The sequence below is a fragment of the Lolium rigidum genome, chromosome 1 (assembly GCF_022539505.1).
Source record: "Lolium rigidum isolate FL_2022 chromosome 1, APGP_CSIRO_Lrig_0.1, whole genome shotgun sequence".
In the NCBI taxonomy this organism is placed as follows: Eukaryota; Viridiplantae; Streptophyta; class Magnoliopsida; order Poales; family Poaceae; genus Lolium; species Lolium rigidum.
Window position 1 is genome coordinate 40,546,991 of NC_061508.1, and position 14,167 is coordinate 40,561,157.

Genomic DNA, 14,167 nt, shown 5'->3' on the forward strand with positions numbered 1-14,167 from the left:
CATCCCGCCGCCATCAACCTTCAACGTGCTTCTTGGCTCCTCCTGGTTCGATAAACCTTGGTTTCTTTCTGAGGGAAAACTTGCTGCTGTGCGCATCATACCTTCCTCTTGGGGTTCCCAACGAACGTGTGAGTTACACGCCATCAGGTGACTGGGAAGAAGGAAACTTCTTGATGAACGAGTCCCAAAATGATGATATTCTCAAGTTTCTGTAGAGAAAAATGTCTTTCTTATTGTACCCTATACGGAGGAAGAAGTAAAGAAGATGGTTTTCCAAATGAAACACAGAAAGGCCCCATCACCAGATGGTTTCTCAGCGGTGTTCCATCAGAATGGGAGGTTATTATAACAGACCTACTAGAATTGTTCAATGTTCATATTCTGAATAGCTAGACTTATTTCTCCTAAAATTTTGATGAGATATTTTGTTGGCAAAAGTTAATGAAGTAGATAGGATCCAAAAATATAGGCACATCTGTTTTCTTAATGTTAGCTTCAAAATATTAACGAAAACCTATTAGGCTAAATTCGGTGGCTGTCCATGTTGTTCGTCCAACTCATTATGTTTTTATGCAAGGAAGAAAAAAGTTTTGCATGGGTTCCGAATTACATCGAGAAAAGTTAAATGGGGTAATATTGAAGATCCACTTTGAAAAGGCTTGTTACGTCTCAAACGTATCTATAATTTCTGATGCTCCATGCTTGTTTTACATCAATTCCAATATGTTTTGTTTACACTTCGTGGTACTTTTATACATTTTCCGGCACTAACTGATACGTCTCCAACGTATCGATAATTTCTTATGTTCCATGTCATATTATTGATGATACCTACATGTTTTATGCACACTTTATGTCATATTCGTGCATTTTCTGGAACTAACCTATTAACAAGATGCCGAAGAGCCGCTTGTTGTTTTCTCGCTGTTTTTGGTTTCGAAATCCTAGTAACGAAATATTCTCGAATTGGACGAAATTAAAACCCAGGGTCCTATTTTGCCACGAAGCTTCCGGAAGACCGAAGATGAGTCGAAGTGGGGCCACGAGGGGCCGCCACCATAGGGCGGCGCGGCCCGAGTCTTGGCCGCGCCGACTCGTGGTGTGGGGCCCTCGTGTGGCCCCCCATGTTGCCCTTCCGCCTACTTAAAGCCTCCGTCGCGAAACCCCTGAGGCGAAAAACCACGATACGGAAAACCTTCCAGAGACGCCGCCGCCGCCAATCCCATCTCGGGGGATTCTGGAGATCTCCTCCGGCACCCTCGCCGGAGAGGGGATTCATCTCCCGGAGGACTCTACACCGCCATGGTCGCCTCCGGAGTGATGAGTGAGTATTTCACCCCCGGACTATGGGTCCATAGCAGTAGCTAGATGGTTGTCTTCTCCTCATTGTGCTTCATTGTTGGATCTTGTGAGCTGCCTAACATGATCAAGATCATCTATCCGTAATTCTATATGTTGTGTTTGTCGGGATCCGATGGATAGAGAATACCATGTTATGTTAATTATCAAGTTATTACCTATGTGTTGTTTATGATCTTGCATGCTCTCTCGTTATTAGTAGAGGCTCGGCCAAGTTGATGCTAGTAACTCCAAGAGGGAGTATTTATGCTCGATAGTGGGTTCATGCCCGCATTGACACTGGGGAGTGACGAAACCCCTAAGGTTGTGTCGTCGTCGTTGCCACTAGGGATAAAACATTGATGCTATGTCCGAGGATGTAGTTGTTGATTACATTACGCACCATACTTAATGCAATTGTCTCGTTTCTTTGCAACTTAATACCGGAAGGGGTTCGGATGATAACCTCGAAGGTGGACTTTTTAGGCATAGATGCAGCTTGGATGGCGGTCTATGTACTTTGTCGTAATGCCCAATTAAATCTCACCGTATTTATCATGACATGTATGTGCATTGTTATGCCCTCTCTATTTGTCAATTTCCCAACTGTAATTTGTTCACCCAACATGCTTTTATCTTATGGGAGAGACACCTCTAGTGAACTGTGGACCCCGGTCCATTCTTTTATACTGAAATACAAATCTGCCGCAATACTTGTTTTACTTTTTTCTTGCAAACAATCATCTTCCACACAATACGGTTAATCCTTTGTTACAGCAAGCCGGTGAGATTGACAACCTCACTGTTTCGTTGGGGCAAAGTACTTTGGTTGTGTTGTGCAGGTTCCACGTTGGCGCCGGAATCTCCGGTGTTGCGCCGCACTACATCCCGCCGCCATCAACCTTCAACGTGCTTCTTGGCTCCTCCCGGTTCGATAAACCTTGTTTTCTTTCCGAGGGAAAACTTGTCGCCGTGCGCATCATACCTTCCTCTTGGGGTTCCCAACGAACGTGTGAGTTACACGCCATCAAGCCGTTTTTCCGGCGCCGTTGTCGGGAGATCAAGACACGCTCGCAAGGGGAGTCTCCACTTCTCAACCTCTTTACTTTGTTTTTGTCTTGCTTTATTTTATTTACTACTTTGTTTGCTGCATTATATCAAAACACAAAAAAATTAGTTGCTAGCTTTACTTTATTTACTATCTTGTTTGCTATATCAAAAATACAAAAAAAATTAGTTACTTGCATTTACTTTACTTGATTCATCATGTTTCCTTTTAATTTTACCACAAAAAACATACCGGTAGGACGCGGGTCTATAATTGGGAGAAACAATATAGAAGAATTTTTCGACTCATGTTAGTACCGTTGAAGATTTTGAAGATAGACACTTGGTAGAACTTGCTCCTACTTATGAAATTGCTGCCGTTGCTTTAGTCCGCATGTTGGAAAACTAAATTTGTTAATCTCAATCCTATAATCCAACACATGTTTCTTACACTCGGTGATATGGAAGAGGGGGAAAAGAAAGATTTTGTTTTAGAAACCCTTCTTAGAGAATTTGGTGGTCTAGCAAGAGAGGCTAGAAAGGTCTTTGCTAAATTTAATATGCTTGGTTCTCATACTAATTTTGTTGGTCTCCTTGAAAAAATGGACATGGATAGAATAAGGTACACTAATAATGCTAATGATGGTGGGGAGATCAAAGCACCAATACCATGTAAACTCCTAGCTATGAATGATGCACTAGAAAATAATTATGCTTGGCTTGTTCCCGAAAATTTGTTCGATGAGAGTAGCAAGCCCAAGACTAATGAAAAGGGAGACGCTGAAACTTATGTATCCAATATACTATGCATGGTTAAGAAAACTCCAAACCCCGCTGTAGATGCACCACCCTTTGATAACACTTGATATACACTTTCTGCGCCTAGCTGAAAGGCGTTAAAGAAAAGCGCTTATGAAAGACAACCCATGTTTTTACTACAGTATTTTTGTTTTATATTTGAGTTTTGGAAGTTGTTTACTACTGTAGCAAACTCCCCTTATCTTAGTTTTATGTTTTGTTGTGCCAAATAAAGTCTTTGATAGTAAAGTAAATACTAGATTAGGATTACTGCGCAGAAACAGATTTCTTTGCTGTCACGAATCTGGGTCTAATTCTCTGTAGGTAACTCCGAAAATTAAGCCAATTTACGTGAGTGATCCTCAGATATGTACGCAACTTTCATTCAATTTGGGCATTTTCATTTGAGCAAGTCTGGTGCCCTAATAAAATCCATCTTTACGGACTTTTCTGTTTTGACAGATTCTGCCTTTTATTTCACATTGCCTCTTTTGCTATGTTGGATGAATTTCTTTGATCCATTAATGTCCAGTAGCTTTATGCAATGTCCAGAAGTGTTAAGAATGATTGTGTCACCTCTGAACATGTTAATTTTTATTGTGCACTAACCCTCTAATGAGTTGTTTCGAGTTTGGTGTGGAGGAAGTTTTCAAGGATCAAGAGAGGAGTATGATACAATATGTCAAGGAGAGTGAAAGCTCTAAGCTTGGGGATGCCCCGGTGGTTCACCCCTGCATATTCTAAGAAGACTCAAGCGTCTAAGCTTGGGGATGCCCAAGGCATCCCCTTCTTCATCGACAACATTATCAGGTTCCTCCCCTGAAACTATATTTTTATTCCGTCACATCTTATGCACTTTGCTTGGAGCGTCGGTTTGTTTTTGTTTTTATTTTGTTTGAATAAAATGGATCCTAGCATTCACTTTATGGGAGAGAGACACGCTCCGCTGTAGCATATGGATAAGTATGTCCTTAGGCTCTACTCATAGTATTCATGGCGAAGTTTCTTCTTCGTTAAATTGTTATATGGTTGGAATTGGAAAATGCTACATGTAGTAATTCTAAAATGTCTTGGATAATTTGATACTTGGCAATTGTTGTGCTCATGTTTAAGCTCTTGCATCATATACTTTGCACCCATTAATGAAGAAACACTTAGAGCTTGCTAATTTGGTTTGCATATTTGGTTTCTCTAGAGTCTAGATAATATCTAGTATTGAGTTTTGAACAACAAGGAAGACGGTGTAGAGTCTTATAATGTTTACAATATGTCTTTTATGTGAGTTTTGCTGCACCGTTCATCCTTGTGTTTGTTTTAAATAACCTTGCTAGCCTAAACCTTGTATCGAGAGGAAATACTTCTCATGCATCCAAAATCCTTGAGCCAACCACTATGCCATTTGTGTCCACCATACCTACCTACTACATGGTATTTATCCGCCATTCCAAAGTAAATTGCTTGAGTGCTACCTTTAAAATTCCATCGTTCGCCTTTGCAATATATAGCTCATGGGACAAATAGCTTAAAAACTATTGTGGTATTGAATATGTACTTATGCACTTTATCTCTTATTAAGTTGCTTGTTGTGCGATAACCATGCTTCGGGGACGCCATCAACTATTCTTTGTTGAATATCATGTGAGTTGCTATGCATGTCCGTCTTGTCCGAAGTAAGAGAGATCTACCACCTTAATGGTTGGAGCATGCATATTGTTAGAGAAGAACATTGGGCCGCTAACTAAAGCCATGATTCATGGTGGAAGTTTCAGTTTTGGACATATATCCTCAATCTCATATGAGAATAATAATTGTTGTCACATGCTTATGCATTAAAGAGGAGTCCATTATCTCGTTGTCCATGTTGTCCCGTATGGATGTCTAAGTTGAGAATAATCAAAAGCGAGAAATCCAAAATGCGAGCTTTCTCCTTAGACCTTTGTACAGTGCGACATGGAGGTACCCCATTGTGACACTTGGTTAAAACATGTGCATTGCAAAGATCCGGTAGTCCAAGCTAATTAGGACAAGGTGCGGGCACTATTAGTATACTATGCATGAGACTTGCAACTTGTAAGATATAATTTACATAACTCATATGCTTTATTACTACCGTTGACAAAATTGTTTCATGTTTTCAAAATAAAAGCTCTAGCACAAATATAGCAATCGATGCTTTCCTCTTTGAAGGACCATTCTTTTTACTTTTATGTTGAGTCAGCTCACCTATCTCTCTCCACCTCAAGAAGCAAACACTTGTATGAACCGTGCATTGATTCCTACATACTTGCATATTGCACTTGTTATATTACTCTATGTTGACAATTATCCATGAGATATACATGTTACAAGTTGAAAGCAACCGCTGAAACTTAATCTTCCTTTGTGTTGCTTCAATACCTTTACTGTGATTTATTGCTTTATGAGTTAACTCTTATGCAAGACTTATTGATGCTTGTCTTGAAGTACTATTCATGAAAAGTCTTTGCTTTATGATTCACTTGTTTACTCATGTCATTACCATTGTTTTGATCGCTGCATTCATTACATATGTTTACAAATAGTATGATCAAGGTTATGATGGCATGTCACTTCAGAAATTATCTTTGTTATCGTTTTACTCGCTCGGACGAGCAGAACTAAACTTGGGGATGCTGATACGTCTCCAACGTATCGGTAATTTCTTATGTTCCATGCCATATTATTGATGATACCTACATGTTTTATGCACACTTTATGTCATATTCGTGCATTTTCTGAAACTAACCTATTAACAAGATGCCGAAGAGCCAGCTGTCGTTTTCTCGTCGTTTTTGGTTTCGTAAATCCTAGTAACGAAATATTCTCGGAATTGGACGAAATTAAAACCCAGTGGTCCTATTTTGCCACGAAGCTTCCGAAGACCGAAGAGGAGTCGAAGTGGGGCCACGAGGGGCCGCCACCATAGGGCGGCGTGGCCCAGTGTCTTGGCCGCGCCGACCCGTGGTGTGGGGCCCTCGTGTGGCCCCCCACGTTGCCCTTCCGCCTACTTAAAGCCTCCGTCGCGAAACCCCCGAGGCCAAAAACCACGATACGGAAAACCTTCCGAGACGCCGCCGCCGCCAATCCCATCTCGGGGGATTTCGGAGATCTCCTCCGCACCCCGCCGGAGAGGGGATTCATCTCCCGAGGACTCTACACCACCATGGTCGCCTCCGGAGTGATGAGTGAGTAGTTCACCCCTGGACTATGGGTCCATAGCGTAGCTAGATGGTTGTCTTCTCCTCGTTGTGCTTCATTGTTGGATCTTGTGAGCTGCCTAACATGATCAAGATCATCTATCCGTAATTCTATATGTTGTGTTTGTCGGGATCCGATGGATAGAGAATACCATGTTATGTTAATTATCAAGTTATTACCTATGTGTTGTTTATGATCTTGCATGCTCTCCGTTATTAGTAGAGGCTCCGGCCAAGTTGATGCTAGTAACTCCAAGAGGGAGTATTTATGCTCGATAGTGGGTTCATGCCTCGCATTGACACCTGGGAGTGACGAAACCCCTAAGGTTGTGTCGTGGCCGTTGCCACTAGAGATAAAACATTGATGCTATGTCCGAGGATGTAGTTGTTGATTACATTACGCACCATACTTAATGCAATTGTCTCGTTGCTTTGCAACTTAATACCGGAAGGGGTTCGGATGATAACCCGAAGGTGGACTTTTTAGGCATAGATACAGCTTGGATGGCGGTCTATGTACTTTGTCGTAATGCCCAATTAAATCTCACTCGTACTTATCATGACATGTATGTGCATTGTTATGCCCTCTCTATTTTTCAATTGCCCGACCGTAATTTGTTCACCCAACATGCTTTTATCTTATGGGAGAGACACCTCTAGTGAACTGTGGACCCCGGTCCATTCTTTTATACCGAAATACAAATCTGTCGCAATACTTGTTTTACTCGTTTTCTTGCAAACAATCATCTTCCACACAATATGGTTAATCCTTTGTTACAGCAAGCCGGTGAGATTGACAACCTCACCGTTTCGTTGGGGCAAAGTACTTTGGTTGTGTTGTGCAGGTTCCACGTTGGCGCCGGAATCTCCGGTGTTGCGCCGCACTACATCCCGCCGCCATCAACCTTCAACGTGCTTCTTGGCTCCTCCTGGTTCGATAAACCTTGGTTTCTTTCTGAGGGAAAACTTGCTGCTGTGCGCATCATACCTTCTTCTTGGGGTTCCCAACGAACGTGTGAGTTACACGCCATCACTAACCTATTGACAAGATGCCACAGTGCCAGTTCCTGTTTTCTGTTGTTTTGTATTTCATAAAAGTTGTACAGGAAATATTTTCAGAATTGGACGAAACAAAATCCGAAGTTGCTATTTTACCGAAACGAAGACGGAGTCCAGAGGAGAGACAGAGGGGGGCCAGGGGCCAGCCAGCCAGACCACACCTAGGCACGGCCTGGCCTTGGCCCGCGCCTAGGGGTGGTGTGGGGCCACCTGGCGCCCACCGACCTCGCCCTTCCGCCTATAAATTCCCGACGAGAAAACCCTGAAATAACCAGCCTCCGTCCACGAAAAGTTCCGTCGCCGCCGCCATCGTCCAGACAAGTTTCGGGGGTCAGAAGTTCCTGTTCCGGCACCCTGCCGAGACGGGGATTGACCCCCGGAGCCATCTCCATCGACTCCACCGCCTCCACTTCGACTCCATGATGGTTCGTGAGTAGTTCCCCCTGGCTACGGGTTCTCGGTTGTAGCTAGTTGGTACTCTCTCTCCCATGTATTTCAATACAATGATCTCATGAGCTGTCTTACATGCTTGAGATCCATATGATGTAATCGGTGTTGTGTTTGTTGGGATCCGATAAATTGTGGAATTGTGATCATATTGTTCATCATATTATCATACTACTGTTATTTAAGATCTTGCACGCTCTCCGGTACTTGTAGTTACCCTGATCAAGTAGTTGCCTGTATCTCCAAGAGGGAGTACTTATGTTCGATAGTGGGTTCATGCCTCTAGTTTTATAGAAGAGTGACAATAACTTCTAAGATTGTAGATGTGTTGTTGCTACTAGGGATAAAACAATAATGTTTTCTCTAAGGATAATTCTATTGTTTACTTTACACACATTGCTTAAGGTGATAATCTGTTGCTTGCAACCTAATACTGGAAGGGGTTCTGATGATAACCTGAAGGTGGATTATTAGTCATAGACGCAGTTGTATTACGGTATATTTATCATGTTGTAATGCTCAGTTATATACTACAGTAACCTTCTTATCATAGGATGCGTTGTCATGTTCTCACAATTATCAATTGCCCAAATGTAATTTGTTCACCCAACACATGCTATTTGGAGAGTTACCACTAGTGTAGATAGCTGGGAACCCCGGTCCTTTTGTCATCATCATTGCTCTACAGTAAACTACGCACTGAAATATTTTTCGGTGTCATCTCCTCTATGTTACTGCTACTGCTGCTGTGTTACTATTGTCATTTCTCTCATACTACTGCTGCTTTTACATCACCCCTGTTACTAGTGCTTTTCCAGGTGCAGCTAAATTGACAACTCTGATGTTAAGGCTTGTAAGTATTCTTTACCTCCCCTTGTGTCGAATCAATAAATTTTGGTTTTACTTCCCTCGAAGATTGTTGCGATCCCCTATACTTGTGGTTCATCAAGACTATTTTCTGGCACTTGCTGGGGAGGCATAGCTCTAGTCATAAGTTCACCTGGGGAGTACACTTTACCCGTCTCTTTGTTTTATTTTATTTTATTTTGTCTTGTCTAGTTTATTTGTGCTCAGTTTATTTATGTTTAGTTGTGTTTTGTTTAGTTTACTTTTTTCTAGTTTATTTTTGTCTTGTCTCATTTTTCTTATATACCGAAAAATCCATAAAATTTTGAAAAACTGAAAATCTATAAAAATGTTGTTATGGAAGAACCTGCTAGACCCTCTATGGAACATTTTATAAAATATAGAGAATCATATAAGGATAAAGTCATGAGATGCGCGTTAAAAAGGTCGGATCAAATCGCTAATTTTTTTCTTAAACGCCATGATATAAACTGTTGCCCTCAACAGGATACTAAACATCTTAAATTCAAATGTGGCTTTAGTAAATAAGTTTTAATTATGAACTATCATTGCAATAACTATATTCATCTTGGATTTGAAGAAGTAGAACAATTTGTTTTGTTTATGGGAGCTTCTGAAATATAATCCGTCATGTCTAAAAATTATGAAACCTGTGTTGCTTGTAAAGATCTTAAAATTTTGGTCTCTTCTATCCTTGATTATTGCATAGAAAATTTCAGCAATAATTGTTATATCATTGATTATAAAGAGAGACTCAGTCATGCACAAGAATGTATCCACAATTTGCAGGAACTTGTGGAAGAAGAAGTTGCTGAACCTGAAAGCTCATTAGATAAAAAAGAGGAAGAGAGTGATGAACAAAAGGAGGAAGAATGGATTAGCTACCATTCCTACCTTCAAATAAGAGTAACTCTTTACCCCTTACATTATTTAATTGTCCCCCATGCTTATCGAAGGAGGATGAATGTTATGTTCATGTGGATTCTCTTGAAATATCTACTATGAGTAAAACTTGTGATAATAATTATGCTCCTATTATCTATGATAATCCATGCTATTTTGATAAATTTTATGATAATCCTTTATTTGTGCCTAACTTCGAAATGCATGGTACTAAAGAGTTTTGCTTAGAAAATGTTTATGATAAAGTTCTAGATGATGGTCCTATATTGGTTGATAATATTAATTGCACTACTAACGAAAATGGGATTGGAGAGGTATTGACTTTATCTTGGAGCCCCATACCTCTAAAGAATTATCAATCATCTTGTTATAAAATTGTTAAAAGTGGATTTGAATGTTTTAATCCTACTATTTTTTAGCTTGTTAAAAATTATGTGTTTGTAGATCATGAAAAGCATGCTTTATGTGATGTTTATATTGTTGAGTTTATTCATGATGCTACAGAAAATTATTATGAGAGACGAAAATATGGTTGTAGAAGTTTTCATGGTACTAAAACACCTCTCTATATGCTGAAAGTTTTGAAGTTACTTTTGTATTATCTTCCTATGCTCGTCACTTTGTTCTTTGTGAATTTATTTGTGTACAAGATTCCTATGCATAGGAAACGGGTTAGACTTAAATGTGTTTTGAATTTGCTTCTTGATGCTCTTTTTACTTCAATTCATATTTCTTATGTGAGCATCATCTCAAACTATCAAGTGTAGCTAAAAGGCATTAAAGAAAAGCGCTTATGGGAGACAATCCATTGTTTTATTTCTCAAATTTTTGTTTTATGTTGACTCTTGGAAGTTGTTACCTCTGTAATAACCTCTCCTTATCATTTTTATTTCGTTTTTGTGCCAAAAATATCCTCTAATAGGAAGAAAGTAAGATTTGGAAAGTTGATGTCCTGAAAACAGATTTTGTGTTGTCACCATAAATATTCGTATGAACAGCCAGAGCGGAATTTTGAGCTGTCACATTTTGTGCATATGCCCAAGTTTATTATCTAACTTCCGTTAGTCCACTTTTCGAGCTGAGCAACAAAAGTTTTTCGAAAAAAATCGATCTTTACCTGCTGTTCTGCTTTGATAGATTTCTATCACCATTTGCATTTGCCGCTTGATCTCTTTCTTATTTTTTAAGTTCTTTTGAGAGAATGAGCTTTTTAAAGAAATTTCTACAGTAGATAAATGTTTTAATGGATGTTCGATATATGTTAGAACTGAACCCAATTGGATTTGTTATTTTAATTACACTAATGTTGCTAATGAGAATTGGGTAAAGTTTTATATGAAGGAAGTTTTCAAGTGTAGGGAGAGAAGAATGATGTGATGAGATGAATGATGGACAAAAGCTCAAACTTGGGGATGCCTATGTCACCCCAAGAAATATCCAAGAGGTACAAGCGTCAAAACTTGGTATGCCCAAGACATCCCTTTCTTCATCAACAAAAATATCAGGTCATCTTTCAATACGCTATATTTTTATTGCTTGATATGTTATGTGTTGTTCTTGGAGCATCTTTGTTTTGTTTTTAATTTTCTTTTATTTGTTTTTTGTAGCATATGGTTGGACTCCAATATATTTGTTTTTGGAGAGAGACACGCTCCGTTTTCATTGCATAGAACACTCTAGTTTTCACTCTTATTGTTCTGCGGGTGTTCTATTTTGCTAGTACTACGTTTAACTCTTGTTCTTTCACTCTAATTATGTTCAGAGCTCATTAGAATTCTTTATTTATGTATGATTATCTCTTTGGTGCATATTTATTTTCATCTCTGAGAGCTATTTCAAATAAATTGATTGGTATTGGAGACGAGTAAAATATTTCATGCTTATAGTGATGCAAAAGGAAGCTTGTCTAGACTATGGCATAGACTTTGGCATGTAATGTTGGATGTTATTGTTATTATATGCTTAGTATGTATTGTTTTAGCATAACTTGTCTCAAATATCTGAGAGTGCTTAATGCGTCATTGAAAGAATAATGTGTTGTTTCCATCATACAAAAGCATAGTATTATGGTATTCTTCTTTAATGTTGTTATTGGGTCGACTTAATTGGCCCATGCTTACACCATGTTATCTCTACAAACCAGTCACCTAATGCCTCTATTATCATTTAGTTTTTGACTTGTAATATCACTTTATGCTTTGATTAATAATGTTTTGTCGCTATGCATGATTATGGCCAGTATTGCTCTCTTAGTTGGTCGCTCTCAGTCTTTTGCTAGCCTTCGCCTGCACTGAGTATGAGCTCTACTCGTGCATCCAACCACCAAAAACCAGAGTTACCAATTGTGTCCACCATACCTACCTATATCTGGTATTTCACCGCCACTTCAAAGTAAATCTCTTGTGTGTTACCTTTAAACCTTCAAAATTACTACATGTTTTGTGTTTTGTTTTAGCTCATGAGAAAGTATTGAATGGTTTAATGTATTTTCATGACCTCACACCTAGACTAGCATGCATAATGGGATAAAGTCCTTAATATTGCAAAAAGAGCAAGGCAACCGGGTGCCCATTTCAAATAAATAAATAAACAAATAATGCTCCACACATTATGTACTGGAGAGATCCTAAATAATGGTGTGCATTGGAGAATTACATGGGAGCCACTATTGAGGTCACTATAAGAAAGGTTGGTATATTTTTTGATGCCATTCATTAACATAGACATACATACCTCTCAAAAAATATATTTTTCAACAGTCCTATTGTTTTCAAAATAAAAAGCTCTAGCACATGAGTAATTTTGCTTTCCTTTGCACATGGCCTTTCTTTTACTTTTATGTTGAGTCTTCACCTTCTTGCTTTATGCACCACTAAGAGAGCATAGTTGTCATTCTGAGTATAATGTGCATAGTCCCAAAATTTATTATTGATTGATTCATGATTATGACTATTGCTTGTTCTCAAATTATTTGTATCTAGTCACCCTCTAAACTTTAAAGGTGTCCTGGCATTTATGTTTTGCTACTTCATAAAGGATAAGTTGAATACCACTTTGCTATGTTTTTGCTATGTCCATAAACAAACAGTTGCTTTCAGTGCATTATTATTCATGATCTTTTGTTTGAGTTACTTCTCATGTTATAACATAGTTGCTAAGTTCTATTGAATTATATCTATCATGCCTATGTTTAGAGTACTTTGATCCCAGCTCACAATGCTTTTACAATAACTTGATCAAGATTGTGTTGGTTGCATGTCACCTCAAAAATTATTTTTGTTATAACTTACCTACTCGAGGACAAGCAGGAGTTAAGCTTGGGAATGCTTGATACGTCTCAAACGTATCTATAATTTTTGATGCTCCATGCTTGTTTTACACCAATTTCAATATGTTTTGTTTACACTTCGTGGCACTTTTATACATTTTCCGGCACTAACCTATTGAAGATGCCACAGTGCCAGTTCCCTGTTTTCTGCTGTTTTGTATTTCAGAAAAGTTGTAGAGGAAATATTCTCGTAATTGGACGAAACAAAATCCGAAGTTCCTATTTTATCGAAACGAAGACGGAGTCTAGAGGAGAGACGGAGGGGGCCAGGGGTCCGGCCAGACCACACCTAGGTGCGGCCTGGCGTTGGCATGCGCCTAGGGGTGGTGTGGGGCCACCTGGCACCCATCGACCATGCCCTTCCGCCTATAAATTCCCTTCGACGAGAAAACCCTGAAATAACCAGCCTCCGTTCACGAAAATTTCCGTCACCGCCGCCATCGTCTAGACAAGTTTCGGTGGTTAGAAGTTCCTGTTCCGGCACCCTTCCGGGACGGGGATTGAACCCCGAAGCCATCTCCATCGACTCCACCGCCTCCACTTCAACTCCATGATGGTTTGTGAGTAGTTCCCCCTGGACTACGGGTTCTCGGTTGTAGCTAGTTGGTACTCTCTCTCCCATGTACTTCAATACAATGATCTCATGAGCTGCCTTACATGATTGAGATCCATATGATCTAATTGGTGTTGTGTTTGTTGGGATCCGATAAATTGTGGAATTTTGATCAGATTTTTCATCATATTATCATACTACTGTTATTTAAGATCTTGGATGCTCTCCGGTACTTGTAGTTACCCTGATCAAATAGTTGCATGTTTCTTCAAGAGGGAGTATTTATGCTCGATAGTGGGTTCATGCCTCTAGTTTTCTGGAAGAGTGACAATAACTTATAAGATTGTAGATGCGCTATTGCTACTAGGGAGAAAACAATAATATTTTGTCTGAGGATAATTCTATTGTTTACTTTACACACATTGCTTAAGGCGATAATCTGTTGCTTGCAACTTAATACTGGAAGGGGTTCAGATGATAACTTGAACGTGGATTATTAGTCATAGACGCAGTTGGATTACAGTCTATATATTATGTTGTAATGCCCAATTATATACAACAGTAACCTATATCTTATCATAGCAGGCATTGTCATGCCCTCAAAATTATCAA